This window comes from Polypterus senegalus, chromosome 8, assembly GCF_016835505.1.
Source record: "Polypterus senegalus isolate Bchr_013 chromosome 8, ASM1683550v1, whole genome shotgun sequence".
NCBI lineage: Eukaryota > Metazoa > Chordata > Cladistia > Polypteriformes > Polypteridae > Polypterus > Polypterus senegalus.
Window position 1 is genome coordinate 159,045,919 of NC_053161.1, and position 19,480 is coordinate 159,065,398.

A 19,480-nucleotide genomic window follows, 5' to 3' on the forward strand; every position below is an offset into this window, starting at 1 on the left:
GCCCTGGAGAGCCGCAGTGGCTGCAAGTTTTTGTTCCAACCCAGTTTCTTAATGAGCAGTCAATTATTGCCGATGAAGCCCTTATTGCTTAAGTGATAGTTTGATGCTTCATTTTAGTGGTCTCACTTGCTACGTTTCCCTTCCCTTAATTGCTTATTTCAGTCTTAAAAACCTGCATTCAGTGTGTTAATGGCTCCTTATTAACAGTAAGATGTAAATAACAAAGCGGCCAGTAATTTTCCATCTAGCTTGTTTCCATTTATATCTGTGTGTGTTCATCATGCTCTATTTGATTTAATAAAACACTTAATAGAAAAATGTGACAGACTGAAAATGATCAGTTTTAGGCTTCAAATCATTTGGATGATACCCTTGGAAAGAAAATATCTACAAAATAAGACTGCAGACTAGCAAGGCATAAAAATAAATAAGGTCTGAGATTGGCAAGGATTGGTTTCTAATGAAGCAACTGGGTTGGAACGAAAACCTGCAGCCAATGTGGCCTTCCAGGACCAACTTTGCCTACCCCTGATATAGCTAGGGAAACCAGTTACCTAGCCTGCTGTGTCCAGGTGTCCAGTTCATCTCAAAGTAGGTTATGCTTTAGATATGTAATGTCAATGTGAGACCTTATATGGTGACATATTGCTGCTCTTTTTTTCCTGGCACTCCTTCTTCTTCTTTCGGCTGCTCTTGTTAGGAGTTGCCACAGCGGATCATCTTCTTCCATATCTTTCTGTCCTCTGCATCTTGTTCTGTTACACCCATCACCTGCATGTCCTCTCTCACCACATCCATAACCCTTCGCTTAGGCCGTCCTCTTTTCCTCTTCCCTGGCAGCTATATCGTTAGAATCCTTCTCCCAATATACCCAGCATCTCTCCTCTGCACATGTCCAAACCAATGCAATCTCGCCTCTCTGACTTTGTCTCCCAACCGCCCAACTTGAGCTGACCCTCTAATGTACTCATTTCTAATCCTGTCCATCCTCGTCACACCCAATGCAAATCTTAGCATCTTTAACTCTGCCACCTCCAGCTCTGTCTCCTGCTTTCTGGTCAGTGCTACCATCTCCAACCCATATAACATAGCTGGTCTCACTACCGTCCTGTAGACCTTCCCTTTCACTCTTGCTGATACCCATCTGTCACAAATTACTCCTGACACTCTTCTCCACCCATTCCACTCCACTGCACTCTCTTTTCACCTCTCTACCACAATCCCCATTACTCTGTACTGTTGATCCCAAGTATTTAAACTCCTCCACCTTTGCCAACTCTACTCCCTGCATCCTCATCATTCCTCTGACCTCCCTCTCATTCACACACATGTATTCTGTCTTGTTCCTACTGACCTTCATTGCTCTCCTCTCTAGAGCATATCTTCACCTCTCCAGGGTCTCCTCAACCTGCTCCCTATTCTCACTACAGATCACAATGTCATCAGCAAACATCATAGTCTACGGGGACTCATGTCTTATCTCGTCTGTCAACCTGTCCATCACCATTGCAAATAATGGTTTGGCTCAGAGCCAAACCCTGATGTAATCCCACCTCCAACTTGAATGCATCTGTCACTCCTACCGCAGACCTCACCACTGTCACAGTTCCCTCGTGCATATCCAGTACAACTCTTACGTACTTCTCTGCCACTCCCGACTTCCTCATACAATACCACAAACTCCTCTTGAGGCACCCTGTCATATGCTTTCTCCAGGTCCACAAAGACGCAATGCAACTCCTTCTGGCCTTCTCTAAACTGTGGTGCTCTTTCTTGGCATGAAACCATACTGCTGCTCACTAATCATCACCTCACTTCTTAACCAGGCTTCCACTACTCTTTCCCATAACTTCATGCTGTGGCTCATCAATTTTATTCCCCTGTAGTTATTGCAGTCCTGCACATCCCCCTTATTCTTAAATATCGGCACCAGTACACTTCTTCTCCACTCCTCAGGCATCCTCTCACGTTCCAAGATTCCATTGAACAATCTGGTTTAAAACGCCACTGCCATCTCTCCTAAACACCTCCATGCTTCCATATGTATCTCATGTGGACCAACGGCCTTTCCATTTTTCAACCTCTTCATTGCTGTCCTTTCTTCCTCCTTGCTAATCCGTTGCACTTCCTGATTCACTATCTCCACATCATCCAATCTTTTCTCTCTCTCATTCTCTTCATTCATCAGCCTCTCGAAGTACTCTTTCTATCTGCTCAACACACTCTACTTGCTTGTGAGTTCGTTTCCATCTTTATCCTTTATCACCCTAACCTGCTGCACATGTTTCCCAGCTCAGTCCCTCTGTCTAGCCAATCGGTACAGGTACTTTTCTCCCTCCTTAGTGTCCAACCTGACATACAACTCATCATAAACTTCTTCTTTAGCCTTCGCCACCTCTCTCTTCACCTTACGCGTTATCTTCTTGTACTCTTGTCTACTTTCTACATCTCTCTGACTGTCCCACTTCTTATTTGCCATCCTCTTTCTCTGTACACTCTCCTGTACTTCCCCATTCCATCACCAGGTTTCATTTTCCTCCTTCCTCTTTCCAGATGTCATGCCAAGCACCCTTCTTGCTGTCACCCTTACTACATCTGCTGTAGTTTCCCAGCTGTCTGGTAACTCTTCACTGCCACCCAGTGCCTGTCTCACCTCCTCCCAAAACTCAACCTTGCAGTCTTCCTTTTTCAACTTCCACCATTTGATCCTTGGCTCTGCCCTCACTCTCTTCCTCTTCTTGATTTCCAGCATCATCCTACAGACCACCATCCTATGCTGCTTAACTACACTTTCCCCTGCCACCACTTTGCAGTCTTAAATCTCCTTCAGATTGACTCTTATGCATAGGATGTAATCTACCTGTGTTCATCTTCCTCCACTCTTGTACGTAACTCTATGTTCCTCCCTCTTCTTAAAATACATATTCACCACAGCGATACCCATCCTTTTGGCAAAATCTGCTATCTTCTGACCATCTTAATTCCTCTCCTTGACACCATGCCCATCATCTCCTCGTCTCCACTGTTCCCATCACCAACATGCTCATTGAAATCTGCTCCAATCACCACTTTCTGTCCCTTGGGTACACTGTTCATCACTTCATCCAACTCAATCCAAAAATCTTCTCTCTCACCTATTGCACACCCAACTTGCAGGGCATATGCACTAACAACATTCATCATCACACCTCCAATTTCCGGCTTCATAATCATTACTCTGTCTGACACTCTTTTCACCTCCAAAACACTCTTGACATACTATTCCTTCAGAATAACCTCAACCTCATTTCTCCTCCCATCCACACTATGATAGAACAATTTGAATCCACCTCCGATCCACTTGGCCTTACTCCTCTTCCATTTAGTCTCTTGCACTCACAATATATCAACCTTCCTTCTCTCCATCATATCTGCTAACTCTCTCCCCTTACCAGTCATACTACCAACATTCAAAGTTCCTACCCTCAGTTCCACTCTCTTTACTTTCCTCCTCTCCTCCTGCCTCCGGACACGTCTCCCCCCTCTTCTTCTCCTTCTTCTTCTTCTTCAGCCAACAGTAGCCCAATTTCTGCCAGAACCCTGTTGGCTAACAGTACTGGTGGCGGTCGTTGTTAACCCGGAGCTCGACCAATCCGGTATTGAAATTTGTATTGTTGTCCGCATATTGATTTGGCAAAATTTTACACCAGATGCCCTTCCTGATGTAACCCTCCCCATTTATCCGGGCTTGGGATCGGTACAAAGAAACAGCTCTTTTAATCCTGGCACTGCTGTTTTAAAATTATTTAAATTAGTTCACATTTAAAATTTGTTAATTGACAGTGGTTTGACGGTGCTCGATTTCCCCCAGGTGATACTGAATTAGGGGTATAATCAGGGCTTGGGGTGAGAGAGACCCAGCCGCACATTTAGCTACCGAGCAGTCTTTTGGTGCCCTAATAAGTTTGGCCTATAGGGCACAAAATAACATAGCAGCGGCTCTGGGCTGGGTATAACACAAGTTGAGCAGGTAGCTGAAAAGAAGCGGTGGGCTTCACTTTGGAAATACTAGTGTTTAAAATAAATCATAACAGATAACATTGTCATAAAAATGGTGCAATAAATGGAAATGTTAGTATGGTCGACATCTTTCGACTATAAAATAAAGAGGAAGGGAGGTCACTCTTCCATTGTGAGTATGTTGGCAAAGGTCCTTATACAGTCCTACAGAAAGCAATATAAAGAGTGAAGACAGGTTTCAAATAGAAAAAATTAAAATAAGAGAATTGAAGGGTTGGGTTAAGAGAGGAGAAGAAGATAGACGAACACCACGTGTCCTAAGGACAGATCTTATCTAGAGGTACATGAGGAAAGTGGAGGCTGAAATAGAGAACATGGACTACAGCCAGTGGAATGTCCCAAACCCCAAGTCATCAAAACGTCTCCTTTTGTACTAATTCCTTGATCTGTTCAAGATGGGATAAAGGAAAAACAGCCACCAGTTTGACAAGTCTCATATTGAAAGACTGGAGGTTTAAGAGTTACAGCCATAACCCATATTCTTTTTAATTTTATTACATCAAAATGTATTTGTCATGTCATTATCTTACCTGCTTAGTCCTAAACAGGGTTATTGCAGCCTATCCCAACAGGCACAGGTAATCAAGGTAGGAACAAACACTGGACAAGGCACCAGTCCACCGCAGGGAGAACAAAACACACACACCCAGCCACTCACACAGGCCAATTTAGTATCACCAACCTACCTAACCTGCTCGTCTTCGGACTGTGGGAGGAAACTCATGCAGACATGGGGAGAACATGCAAACTCTACATAGGGAGGACCCAGGATGCAAACTTATTACAAGTCAATGCCACTACCAGTGCACCACCATGCCACCCAATATTTATTTGTGCTTATTGAAATATTTTACAGTGTTTTCAAAAGCAAACATTTACTGAACAGACAAATAGCTTTCAAAATAATTTTATTGGACATTAGACATTTGTATAGTGTTACAGATAGATAGATAGATAGATAGATAGATAGATAGATAGATAGATAGATAGATAGATAGATAGATAGATAGATAGATAGATAGAAACTTGTATAAAATACTCAACTTCCATACTTGAATACACCTTTCAGAATATTTACTAAAGAATTGCCCAGAATGAAACCTCTCAAGGAAATGTTTTAAAGTCTCTATTATTAGTTTGACTGAAATACAAGTAAAATTTAGAGTGTTATATCCATCCATTCATTTTCAAATCCCAAATGTCTTGAGCAGGTTCACAGGGCAGCTGGAGCCTAACCCAGTGGGCATCATGTGCAAGGCAGGAACAAGCCCTGGACTGAGCGACAGCCCATCACTGGGTGATCACTCACACACACACGCACACATCAAGGGACAATCTATCACTCCCAATCCAGTTGTCTTTAAAATGTAGGACGAAACTGGAGCACCTGGAAGAAACCCACACAAACCTAGAAAGAATCTCCTGACATAAGCACACAGTTTCCTGGTTGCAAGGCAGCAGTGCTACGTCTGAACTACTAAACCAATTTAAATGTACTGCCAAATAAAAGATCTTAAAATCCTCTAAAATTTCAGATGTCCTACTTTTTGATTGTGAGTCACATTACAATCACCAGAGTGTGATCCAAGTAACCGTAGCTTGAAGCAGCGATATTCAGTGTGAGCGGACATCTTAATGACCAAATCCTTATTCGGTGGAGAGGGTGCTAATAGGAGAGATCTGCAGGCCAAACCCCCAACTTAAGTAAACCTAAAGTAAGATATTAAGCAAGTTTCAAAGATAATCCATTTAATTAATCTATGCATTATGATTTTACATAAAAAAAGGTTGATAGAGCAAAACAGTAAAATCGTACCATAATCTATTTTGCAACACAAAATTAGAATGGCTCTAGCTTATCCACAAGTTTTTTCTTCTTCGATGATTGGATGATGACCTTTGCCTGACTTCCGAAAATAGACAGACTCTGGTGAGCTTTCAGGTGCAGGGAATCTTCATGTCCAACTTGAATCTGCATGGCAAACACCAAATGCCATCAAAATGTGGAAAGGCCAACAGGCAAGGCCACAATAGGAATACCAGATTCGTCTGTGCTGAGACAGTGAAACATCACCCTCACATATGTCTTGTTATACTTGAAAATATTAAACACACAATTAGTTTAAACTTTAAAAATTACACCTAATGGATGAAAGTGAAAGTCTTGAATAGAATAATGTAAGCCATTCAATCTCTGGAATTTTGTGAATGATATCTCCTTGAATGTGGCCCCTCCACAATGATACACAAACTAACAGAAGGCACATGTCAGTCTGTTTGTACTCTCAGCTTACAGAAAATGATCATCGGCATGCACAAGAGACCACTGAGCAATCCTGTTTACCTTGATCAAGTAGTTGGTTCCATTCACCAGCTGACTTCTGTACTGCAGAGGTGCGAATTCTTGAAAGCGTTTGCCTTCTTGTTCTTTATGTGGATGAGAGCAGCTCTTTATCTTCTGATTCTCACTACGTGAATATTGTGATGCCTTGTAATTAATGCTCAGAATGTTTTCTATTTACAGTGTTTTAGGGGAGCACACACCTCTTAGGAGAAGGTCTGGGTTGCTTATGACTATATAAATAGACAAGAGGTGCACATGACAAGGGGTTGGGCATGTGGATAAGGAGATAGAGGAAGAAGTTAACAGGGAAAGAAATTCAAAGGGCACTGTTAAAAAAGGGAGTGAAGACAGCATAGTGACATTTATTGTTTAAGAGTGGTGCCTAGTGACCCCAAACAGCAGGCTGGGGAAGGGTTTTCACTATTTTCTTCAGTTTCATGTTATTCAGTAAACCATCTCACCCTCCGCAGTCACTACAATATGAATATTAGAACTGCTGTTACAACAATGAAGTCATTGCAATCTGTCTGAACATGGAATCCTAAAGGTAGACTTTACTATAAAACCCAAAGCTGACAACACCTAGAAAACAAAAGTGTATTATATTTCTTATGAGAGATCTCAATATATTCAGTGTGTGTATATATATATATATATATATATATATATATATATATATATATATATATATATATATATATATATATATATATATATATATATATATACATCCATCCATCCATTATCCAACCCGCTATATCCTAACTAGAGGGTCATGGGTGTCTCCTTTAGCCAATCCCAGCCAACACAAAGCGCAAGGCAGGAAACAAACCCTGGACAGGGCGCCAGCCCACCGCAGGGCAATATATATATATACTGTATATATATATATATATATATACTATATACACTCACCTAAAGGATTATTAGGAACACCTGTTCAATTTCTCATTAATGCAATTATCTAATCAACCAATCACATGGCAGTTGCTTCAATGCATTTAGGGGTGTGGTCCTGGTCAAGTCAATCTCCTGAACTCCAAACTGAATGTCAGAATGGGAAAGAAAGGTGATTTAAGCAATTTTGAGCGTGGCATGGTTGTTGGTGCTAGACGGGCCGGTCTGAGTATTTCACAATCTGCTCAGTTACTGGGATTTTCACACACAACCATTTCTAGGGTTTACAAAGAATGGTGTGAAAAGGGAAAAACATCCAGTATGCGGCAGTCCTGTGGGCGAAAATGCCTTGTTGATGCTGGAGGTCAGAGGAGAATGGGCCGACTGATTCAAGCTGATAGAAGAGCAACTTTGACTGAAATTAACACTCGTTACAACCGAGGTATGCAGCAAAGCATTTGTGAAGCCACAACATGCACAACCTTGAGGCGGATGGGCTACAACAGCAGAAGACCCCACCGGGTACCACTCATCTCCACTACAAATAGGAAAAAGAGGCTACAATTTGCACAAGCTCACCAAAATTGGACAGTTGAAGACTGGAAAAATGTTGCCTGGTCTGATGAGTCTTGATTTCTGTTGAGACATTCAAATGGTAGAGTCAGAATTTGGCGTAAACAGAATGAGAAAATGGATCCATCATGCCTTGTTACCACTGTGCAGGCTGGTGGTGGTGGTGTAATGGTGTGGGGGATGTTTTCTTGGCACACATTAGGCCCCTTAGTGCCAATTGGGCATCATTTAAATGCCATGGGCTACCTGAGCATTGTTTCTGACCATGTCCATCCCTTCATGACCACCATGTACCCATCCTCTGATGGCTACTTCCAGCAGGATAATGCACCATGTCACAAAACTCGAATCATTTCAAATTGGTTTCTTGAACATGACAATGAGTTCACTGTACTAAAATGGCCCCCACAGTCACCAGATCTCAAACCAATACAGCATCTTTGGGATGTGGTGGAACAGGAGCTTCGTGCCCTGGATGTGCATCCCACAAATCTCCATCAACTGCAAGATGCTATCCTATCAATATGGGCCAACATTTCTAAAGAATGCTTTCAGCACCTTGTTGAATCAATGCCATGTAGAATTAAGGCAGTTCTGAAGGCGAAAGGGGGTCAAACACCGTATTAGTATGGTGTTCCTAATAATCCTTTAGGTGAGTGTATATATATATATATACACTGTGTGCACAATTATTAGGCAAGTTGTATTTTTGAGGATTAATTTTAATATGGAACAAACACAGTGCTATCAGTCAATCCAAAATGTTAATAAACCTGAAACCTGAATGTTTCACAACGGAAATGTGAGTGTGAACATCATCAGGGGAATACATATGTGCGCACAATTATTAGGCAACTATTAGTGTGCAGATTTATTATGCAACTAAAGGAAAAATGAAAATTTTCCCATCTCACTTGTTTATTTTCATCTGTTATAGTGAGAATAATAAACAAACACCTCAAAATTTACAAATAAACATCTCTGACATTTCAAAAAAAAATAAATCAATCAATCAATGACCAATATAGCCACCCTTCTTTCCAATAACAGTCATAAGCCTTTCCATTCATGGAGTCTGTCAGTTTCTTGATCTGTTGACGATCAGCTTTTTGTGGAGCAGTGACTACAGCCTCCCAGACACTCTTCAGAGAGGTGTATTGTTTTTCTCCCCCGTAAATCTAGCGTTTAAGAAGTGCCCACAAGTTCTCGATAGGGTTTAGGTCAGATGAGGAAGGGGCCATGTCATTATTCCTTCATCTTTAAGGCCTTTACTGGCTGGCCACGCAGTGGAGAACTTCGATGCAAGTGATGGAGCATTGGCCTGCATAAAAATCATGGTCTTTTTCCTGTATCACTGTTTGAAGAAAGTGTCTTCGAGAAACTGGCAGTAGGTCTGGGAGTTGATTTTGAGTTCATCTTCAATGCAAAAAGGTCCAACTAGCTCATCTTTAAAAATACCAGCTCATACCAGTACCCCACCTCCACGTTGGAGTGGTGCTCTGTGCCCATTACTGATCCACAGGTCCATCCATCTGGTCCATCAAGAGTCACTCTCATCTCATCGGTCCATAAAACCTTTGAAAAAATCTGTCTTCAGATATTTCTTGGCCCAGTTTTGACGTTTCAACTTATGTTTCTTGTTCAGTGGTGGTTGGGTTTCAGCCCTCCTTACCTTGGCCATGTCTTTGAGCACTGAACACCTTGTACTTCTGGGCACTCCAGGTAGGTTGCAGCGCAGGAATATGAAAGTACTGGAAGATAATGGGTTCCTGGTAGCTTCACATTTGATTCTTCTCAAATCTTTGGCAGCTAATTTGCGTCTTTTGTTCTCAACACGTTTGTTGCGACCCTGTTGACTATTTGCAACAAAATGTTTGATGGTTCTGTGATCACACACCAATATCTTAGCAATTCCAAAAGTGCTGCATCCCTCTGAAAGACTTTTTACAATTTTTGACTTTTCAGAGTCAGTTAAATCTCTTTTTTGGCCCATTTTGCCTGAGGAAAACTAGCTGCCGAATAATTCTGCACACCTTGATATAGGGTGTTGATCTCCTTAGGCCACACCCTCCCTCATTACACAAATACACATCACCTGACGTGCTTAAATCCAATAAGCATTCAAGTTAATACAGCTTGGAGTTGGAATATACGCATTAAAAATGATGATATGGTCAAAATACTCACTTGCCTAATAATTGTGCACACAGTGTATATATATATATATATATTAAAGATTAGTGATCTATGGCAGATGTTTTCACACTAGAAGCTGCCATACTGGGCTTGGGGATCAATGGCATCCCTGCTAAGGTTCTCGTTCTTAAGAAAATGAGAGATTTTGGCAAAAAAGAGCAGGTGAGTGCTCCGTATTTCTCACTCCCTCCATGTACTCCCTGCCGAGATGTTTGCACAGTGTGGGCATCTCCCACAACGTCACAATAATTACAACTAGCCGAAGCCCACCATAGCATACAAACGGAAAACAGTCAGAAAGGAATTCAGAAATCAAGAAGAAGTCATTAGAAAGATGCAGTTGTGAATAGGTGTTTTGGTGGTGACGACAGATAATGAGTCGAAAGATCTAACCCTAGAAAAAGCCACGTACAACTGATTGTGGCTGAAGACTGGTTGTTAGAATTATTGTGAAGAGTAAACAGCATGTGGGTATGAGGAAGGCCGTGGTTCTGAAATTCGATTACGTAAATATAATCAATAACAACCCGAAAAAGATGTTGTTGTAGAATGTCTCTAAGTAATTCCTGCAGCTTAATCCAAAAGACTCGTACTACAATATCAGGTCTGTGCTTCAGTCTTTGGGTATCTGACAGTGCATGTAGAATTTCCGGCCCAGCAGGATTACATGTGAAAGTAATAAATAAATGAGGCTTTCTGAATTTACGTACTATGGCCATGGCATCCTGTTAGATTTGTTGCATGTATCTTGCACTTCCTGGAAATGTGGACGGTAATATGATTATTTTGCCTACACGTACGTTGTTATTTTCAGCGTTTGCTTGCAGTGCGTCTGATAGTCCTTTGTATTGTTCCACGTGCAAATCTTGTTGATCTAATCTGAGATAGTTGAGACGCGCGCCTTCTGTTTTAACATATGCATCTACGACGTACTGTTGGAATAGTTCGCTGCTGGAGTGCAAAATACTAAATGTATTCCTCATTGCTAATCTGTATGCATACAATTGGCATTGAGTAAGCCTTCTTCGCTTGGCAGTACTTTTATCGGGAACATGTTGTAAATCTTTGTGCCAGCCAATGTCTCCGTAAGGGAATAAAAGTGGGTAAACCATAGGATCGCAATTCATATTGAGCGTGGAAATCTGTTTACAGGAGTTGCCTATGGGACAGATGCAAATGTCCCTTTAGGCAGGCGTTTCACCATCTTCTCCGATGAAAATCGCTGCATCATCGGTGTGACATGTCAGGGCATTGTATCATCGTAAATCCTGCCTAGGGTTTTCCTCGAAAAGCATTTGTACAGATGCTGTTGGATTGGACTGAGCGATTTCATGCATATGTTTGTATGATTTAGCGAAAAGTTTGATGGTTCTGAGCAGGGAATATAGTTGGAGAAGAACATTTTCGTTGCATGTAGAGTTTGCCTTATTTTGTAAGCGTACTGCAGATGCTTGTCGAGAAATGCCGTGTCGGCTGCGTGTGGATTTGACCGGTTTATGGACGTGAGAGGAGAGTTAGAGTTGGCGGGTGGGGCTCTGTCGTGCGTATCCCATGATGCGGGAGGAGGGTTAGAGTTGGCGGGCGGGGCTCTGTCGAGCGTATCCCATGGTCTTAGAGTTGGCGGGCGGGGCTCTGTCGAGCCTATTCCATGGTCTTAGAGTTGGCGGGCGGGGCTCTGTAGAGCCTATCCCATGGTCTTAGAGTTGGTGGGCTGGGCTCTGTGAGTTGGTGAGCGTGGCTTTCTGTCTTGCGTGCGTCTTGCGTGCCCTTAGTGAATTATATATATAGATATTTTAGTTTTGATAAATGTTTTTCGTGTAACATCATTTTATGATTGTAGAAATTGTCAGACTAATGCAGAATAATGCAATGAGGAACAACAGACGAATATTAGAAATTTCTAATAATAAAATAAACGTTTCATTTTAGGGTTTACTAATGTTAATCAACAGAGGAAAGCTTTTGTTTCAGACAGAGGTGTCAATGTTCAGGTATCTCCATCTGTCCTTTTAAAACAAATACAGGGGCAGGCAGAGCGTAAAAGGCAGAGCTGTGTAGCCATGACACTGACTCGGACTTCACAGTGTCTTTGACTTATTCTGTTCTTTTTTGATCTGAAATACTACGTAACTTGTGAATTTTTTTTTATCTAAATGCATGTGGTGGCACAGTGGCGCAGTGGTAGTGCTGCTGCCTGGCAGTTAGGAGACCTGGGTTCGCTTCCTGGATCCTCCCTGCGTGGAGTTTGCATGTTCTCCCCATGTCTGTGTGGGTTTCCTCCCACAGTCCAAAGACATGCAGGTTAGGTGCATTGGCGATTCTAAATTGTGTGTGTGTGTGCCCTGCCCAGGGTTTGTTTCCTGCCTTGTGCCCTTTGTTGGCTGAGATTGGCTTCAGCAGACCCCTCTGACCCTGTGGTTGGGATATAGCGGAATGGATGAATAAATGCATGTGTAACTATATAATTTTGTAAATTAAGAGCATGGAACTATTAGGCCTCCCTTTTTTACTCCATATCAAACCACAGTACTCTGCATTAAAAATGTATTTAAAAGGTGTCTTATATATGAAAAATAAAAAGACAAACACACACCCACATAAAAAACAAACAAAAAAAAAAACTCCAAAATTAGACATTAGGGATGTGGGATTGAAGGACCGTCACCTTTAATTGTTTGTGCCAAATAAGAGTTTGATACTTAACAAGACCAAACAAATGTCATGATTTTGAAACATTCAATGTGCCAAGAAAAATAGGGTACTTCATGTAACAGGCAGGCAGTGAGGTGTAGTGCTTAAGATTTTGGACTTTAGACCTGAGTCTGTGGGTTCAAATCGCACTTCTGACACTGTGAGCCCGTGAACAAGTCACTTGACCTGCTTGTGCTCTAATTGGGAAAAACAATAAAAATGTAAACAATTGTATCTCTCACATCCGGTGCTAAGGGCTTCAGCCAAATAAAAAGTAATAATCCCATCCATACATTATTTATCCTTTTTAAAATAATTACACTCACCTCGTTACAGATTGCCTTCACATTGCTATCTGCTGGCTTGACGTCCCACCCTCCACATACCTCGGTCATACCAGCCTGTGGATTTTATGGAGAAGCTCTGGAAGAAGAGAAACGCATGAAAGTGAAACATCAAAGCTGTCAGAGGCAAACATTAGTAGACTGGCTATATTTTATTTATATTGATCTTTTCTGATGCTCAAAGCACTTAATGTCTCAAATTTCTGATGAACAAGCCACTATAATGGTCCAGGATATTTCCTCCAAATGCTCTGCTTTAATGCCCAATCTCAAACAGCTCAATCTTACCAAGTGGTTTGAATTCATCCATTTGTGCATGAATGTGTCCTAAACCTGGATGATAACTAGTTGCATCATGCCAACTATTTGGATAATCTCCAGCTTAACCACATCCCAAGTGGGCTCAGAAGATTGATGGATAGCTCAATCATCATTTCATTTTCTCAGGCATTCTTGATAATGTGGGGTCAAATGTGTCCGAGCCAAAAAAAAATTGTCAAAACATTTATTCGAGAAATTGTAATTACTCAAACTAGAATTTTTATGTTTAAGTGTGGTCATAGTATAGTTATTGCTTTATAGAAAAACCGGTTACCCAACCTGCTGTGTTGAGCATAGCTCAAAGGAGGTTAAGGTTTAGATATGCAATGTCCTTACATGACATATTGTTTTCAGTTTTGCCTATTGTGTCACCTGTTGATGAAATTTTTATTTTTCCCTTCTGTTTCTGGCAACACTGAGTTAATATTATTTGCAATTTTACTAATTTTTCATTTGTTAATTATGATTTAATTTAATCATTTTAGTTTAAGACATTCACTTTTGTCTGTATTAGACCGCTCACTTTAGCACTTTACCGATTTGTTAATTACTCTTATCTCTCTCTCTGTCTCTGTCTCTCTCTCTATATATATTTTTATACTAGCAAAATACCCGAGCTTCGCAGCGGAGAAGTAGTGTGTTAAAGAAGCAATGAAAAAGAAAAGGAAACATTTTGAAAATAACGTAACATGATTGTCAATGTAATTGTTTTGTCACTGTTGTGAGTGATGAGTGTTGTTGTCATATATATATATATATATATATATATATATATATATATATATATATATATATATATATATATATATATATATATATATATATACATATATATATATACATATATATATATACATATATACACATACATACATATACACATATACATACATATCTACATATATACACACACAGCTATTTAGTATCAGTGCAATACGCTGCTTGTTAAAACGGATAACTCCGCTCTTACGTGCAAGTCTGCGTGGATATTATGAACTATCGTATTTGTTCAAGTTCTATTTAAATTTTAAATAGAAGGAATTTTTATTTAGTCGACAGAAATATCTTTGGTAGGAATGGTAAAACAGACAGGAATATTATTCCTGAATAAATCAACTCAAACCTTAAACAACTTATAATATTTTGCTCTCCATAAAAATATATCCTGTCTAAATTATACAAGTTAGAAATAAAGTAAACGTTAAAAGAACAAACATTCAAATTTCTTTACTCTTATGTAATTTTATATAAAAATAAACTTAGATTTTAAATATCCCAAAAGATTTTGCTCTCCATAAAAATATATCCTGTCAAAATTATACAAATTCAAATATGAACATGCTGCATAACAAAACCTGGAAATATAAATAAAATGTGTTCCTTTCAGCAATAACAAATCAAATCATTCAGTTGTCTTTGCTCATATGTCATTTTAGAGCTGGACGCCTGGCATCTTTTTGGCACAGGTTCGTTTCTGTTTGGTGTGAGGTTCTGTGTTGTGGAGATTCTCAGGATGGATTGCAGGTGCTCATCAGTGAGGCGACTCCTGTGTGCTGTTTTGTTAGTCTTTATCACTGAGAAGAGCTTCTCACACAGATATGTGCTACCAAACATGCACAAGGTTCGAGCCGCATGTAGACGGACTTTTTGTTCTTCAAAGTCACCAAAGCGCCGTGCAAACTCAGTGCGCTCAGTTTATCAGCAAAGTGCGATTTGGGAACACCGTAGTGACGACTTGGTTTAACATTACTTGGCAACAGGGAAAGTGGGAAGGTGCACTGGTGCATTTGTGTCTCCCATAAAAGCAGCTTCACTTGAAATCACTTTGTGATTGTGCACGGGTAAAACGTCCGCTGAAGTGTCAGATTCTTATTTAATTCTTCTGCTTTCTGTATCTTCTGCATTGCATTCAGGTTACCCTGATGTTTTGTCTCATAGTGCCGTCTTAGATTAAATTCTGTAATTACAGCCACATTAGCTCCACAAATGAGACACACGGGTTCAGTAAACATATACTCAGCCTCACATCGGTTTTAAAGGCTCTATTTTCAGAATCAACTTTTCTCTTCAGCATCGTGTGAGCTAGCTTCGAATAACTTGCAGCATCATAAGCTAGACTTGATTAACGGTAAGTGTTCGCAAGGCAGCTGAAGCGCTGCATTATGGGATCTGTAGTTTATTGTGTTACCAGCGCTTCATATACCGGGCCATTAATAACAATAATACAGTATATAAAATGATCTCGGGTCGGATATAATTACGCCGGGCGGATGTGGCCCTGCCCTTGAGTTTGACACATATGGACTAAATAGAACTTGAAAAGATATATTTTTTCAAATGTGATCGCGCAATTCAGATAGAGTTGACGCGACTACAGCCTGCATGCCTCAATAAGTCATCCTCCCTCGCTCTTACTTTTTTACCGTTCATCTAATGAATACACTGAGTATGGCTTTACCAAAACAATCATTGATGGCGAATAAAGTATCCATTATTCGAGTATGTAGATCGGGATATATATATACATATATATATACCCGCGTATCGCAGCGAGAAGTAGTGTGTTAAAAAGCTAGAAAAGAAAAGGGAACATTTTAAAAATAGCGTAACATGACTGTCAATATACAGTATTTGTTTTGTGAGTGTTACTGAGTGTTGCTGTCATCAAGGATTTGATTATCATTATTTCTTTCAATCAGGTTCGTATTTGTAGGATGTGTTGTGTTCAAGTTACATTCCGTGTTTGTCAATCGTTGTAAAGATGACAGGTTTCATTCATCGATTCGTTTCTTACTGCATCAATAAACAGCTCGTCTTCTTCTTTATCTGAGACCTGACACACTGCATGCACGGTTTTTTACACTGTCTTCCTTTAGCGGGACATTGACTTTTTCCACCGTGTGCTTTGTTTCCGCAGTAGCTGGATTTATGAATATGCTTGTATCAGGCGCTTCATATTTTTGCTGCCTTTTCAATTGTGTAATTCGGTTTTGTTCAGCGCCTTTGGAACTGTTGCTTTTTATCTGTGCACTGCGTCAGTTCACGTGAGCCGCTCGGTGTACATGCATCGAAGGTTCCCAGCTGTGCTGGTGCCATCTCGTGCTATGTCCATGGCTGTATTTAATGTTACCTTAGTCCTTTCTCTCGCAGTTTCGCTGAGTTTGTGTCAAACACCACCCTGACCATCTCATCTTCCTCTCCATAAGCACAGTCCTTCACCCGTGAATATTTAGTGGGAGTTTGCTATTGGATTGCCGCTGACGGACGGCCTTATATGGGCAGGCACTAAATTACAAACGCCAGCGCAGCCTGTCTATGAACTTAATTTAAAGTGTAGGTTTACATCGTGCTTTGTTTCCGAAGTAGCAGAACTCATGAATATGGTTGTATATGTCACTCGCCGCTTCTTATTGTTTCGCTGCCTTCTCAATTATATAATGCATGTTTGCTTCAGCGCTTTTTGGGCCTCCTCCTGGTTTTCTATGTACTGCGTGTTTACGTGGGAGGCGTGATGATGTCACACGAAACTCCGCCCTCACGGCATTCAAGATCATCTCCATTACAGTAAATGGAGAAAAACAGCTTCCAGTTATGACCATTACGCGTAGAATTTCGATATAAAACCTGCCCAACTTTTGTAAGGAAGCTGTAAGGAATGAACCTGCCAAATTTCAGCCTTCTACCCACACGGGAAGTTTGAGAATTAGTGATGAGTCAGTGAGTGAGTGAGTGAGGGCTTTGCCTTTTATTAGTATAGATATATTGTGACAGATGTTCGGGGACATTGCCCCACCAGGATGCCGGGAGAAAGGAAGGACCAGGGGCCTCATGTATAAACGGTGCGTACGCACAGAAATGTTGCGTAAGAACTTTTCCACGTTCAAATCGCGATGTATAAAACCTACACATGGCGTAAAGCAACGCACTTTTCCACGGTACCTCATGCCTTGTCGTACGCAAGTTCTCCGCTCGGTTTTGCAAACTGGCGGCACCCAGCGTCAAAGCAATGGTACTGTTCTTGTGTGATTACTCATTATTTTCATGACGCGGCTTTATAAATACATAGAAACTAACCGCATATTGTTTATTAGTGTAATGCATCTGATTGTAATTAACTTGTAACAATATAATGGTCCAGGGAACAGCCATAGTATTCCAAATACCATAACTGCTTTAGCGTTGTTACTCTCACTTCTTCTTCTTCTTCTTCTTCTTCTTCTTCTTCTTCTTTCAGCTCCTCCCGTTAGGAGTTGCCACAGCGGATCATGTTTTTCCATATTACTCCAACTGCACGACTCGGAGTATTTATATCACTGTATCTGAGTGTGAATCACAGCAGCAGCTGATCGGAAAGAGAATTATCGGTATACAGCTTTAAGGACACGCTGTCTCAGCCACAGCAAAACGTTTTAAAGCCTTTCCTGTACGGACCTCGCGGTTCAGAAACAGTTTCATCCCAAGAACTTTAAATGCATTTAATCAATTGCTCCTTGTAGAACGGTTTGTACTTATAAGTACAATCACCCCACTGTAAACTTGCACTACAGTTATAATATCGCACAACCTGGGCCACTTTATAAAGCGTGTATTTACATATGATGACGATATCATTTTTAAGGTGAAATGCAGCAAAATATGTTTGTTAAATTATACAGATAAAACTTTAACTTCATTTAAATAATTTATATTCTTCACTGGGTGTCGTTAAGGATAGAATAATTAAACATGTACTACGAAGATATTTCAATGTTCTTTAAATGTTTTGAAGAATCGGCGCTAAGCTTACAGATGGCTTAACTTCTATTACAGAGCTGATTGTATGGTGATCGGTTACTTGGGGAAAGAAAAGCAAGGACTCTTTGGGCGGCCACGGCAATATATATTGCATATAAAACAGAAAGAGAAAATAACAACACAGCTAAAAACGCAGCGACAAATTTCGACAAAAGATAAATGCTTGTCATGAGCACGAGGCTCATGAAACCCATGTTTAATAACGTGCTTTAGCTCCTATCATAATGAAAATGACATCACGTATACATCTCAGTATTTTAGTTATTCAGAGAGATGTAATATCACGAATGTTATTGATTCTGTGTCCAGTTGGAGGAAGAGAGCCGGTTTAAGAAGCAAGTAGTGATTCACACACATAGATCACATACGAGTAGAAGATCAAATACAAAACAAAGCATTTAACGTGCTACTTTAATTACGATGTAATTTTGAGAAACTGGTTAATTAAACGATTTTAAGATGAAGTTTATAATGTTCTACTAAATGACAAAATAAACTACGTGATTAAAGTGGAAAATTCGAGATTGAAGTTGACATTTCGTGCTTTTTCCCCACCGTGTGCCTTTTTTCTCTGTACCCTAATAAGCTTTCATATGACACTCAGACGGTGGGCTTACAACTCTTCTTATCACGGCAACTTTGATATGTGACTTCTTTTTTATTTCCGGCACTGTGCGATTTGTGAATGTGAGCTTTCAAGTTTCTCCAACACGCTATGTCACTCGATCAACTTCCTTTTGTTGATTATACCACGGTTTATTTGAACTAATAGTATGTTTTTCCTTTGCCTCCACTTGGTATTCGCTGAAATTCTTATGTTTCCCCCGTGCTTTTCCCATTGTCTTTTCACAGAAGGCTGCGCTTAAGGGCGATTTATATTGATTTGCATATTCAAATAGGCGTAATTCTGGGAGGATTTGGGGCGTTACATAATGCGCGTGCAGGAGCGTTAGTTTTCACGCTGATCGGGATTTATGTAACGAAATAACATGGAAGTTGGAGTACGCACAGATTCCTGCATCTGGATTTTTCTGTGCGTAAGCACATTTCGGCTTTTGTGCTTACGCCATGTTATAGTGCAGTATTTTCCCCAGAACCCAGAAGTGCCACCGGATGTTAATCGAGAAGCACCTGGAGCACTTCCGGGTGCAGTATAAAGGAGGCCATCGCACTCCACTCAGAAGCCGGAGTCAGGAGGAAGGAGACAGAGCTTTTTGGTGTCTGTCTGTGCCCCGGGAGCTGGCTTTTCCACTATATATAT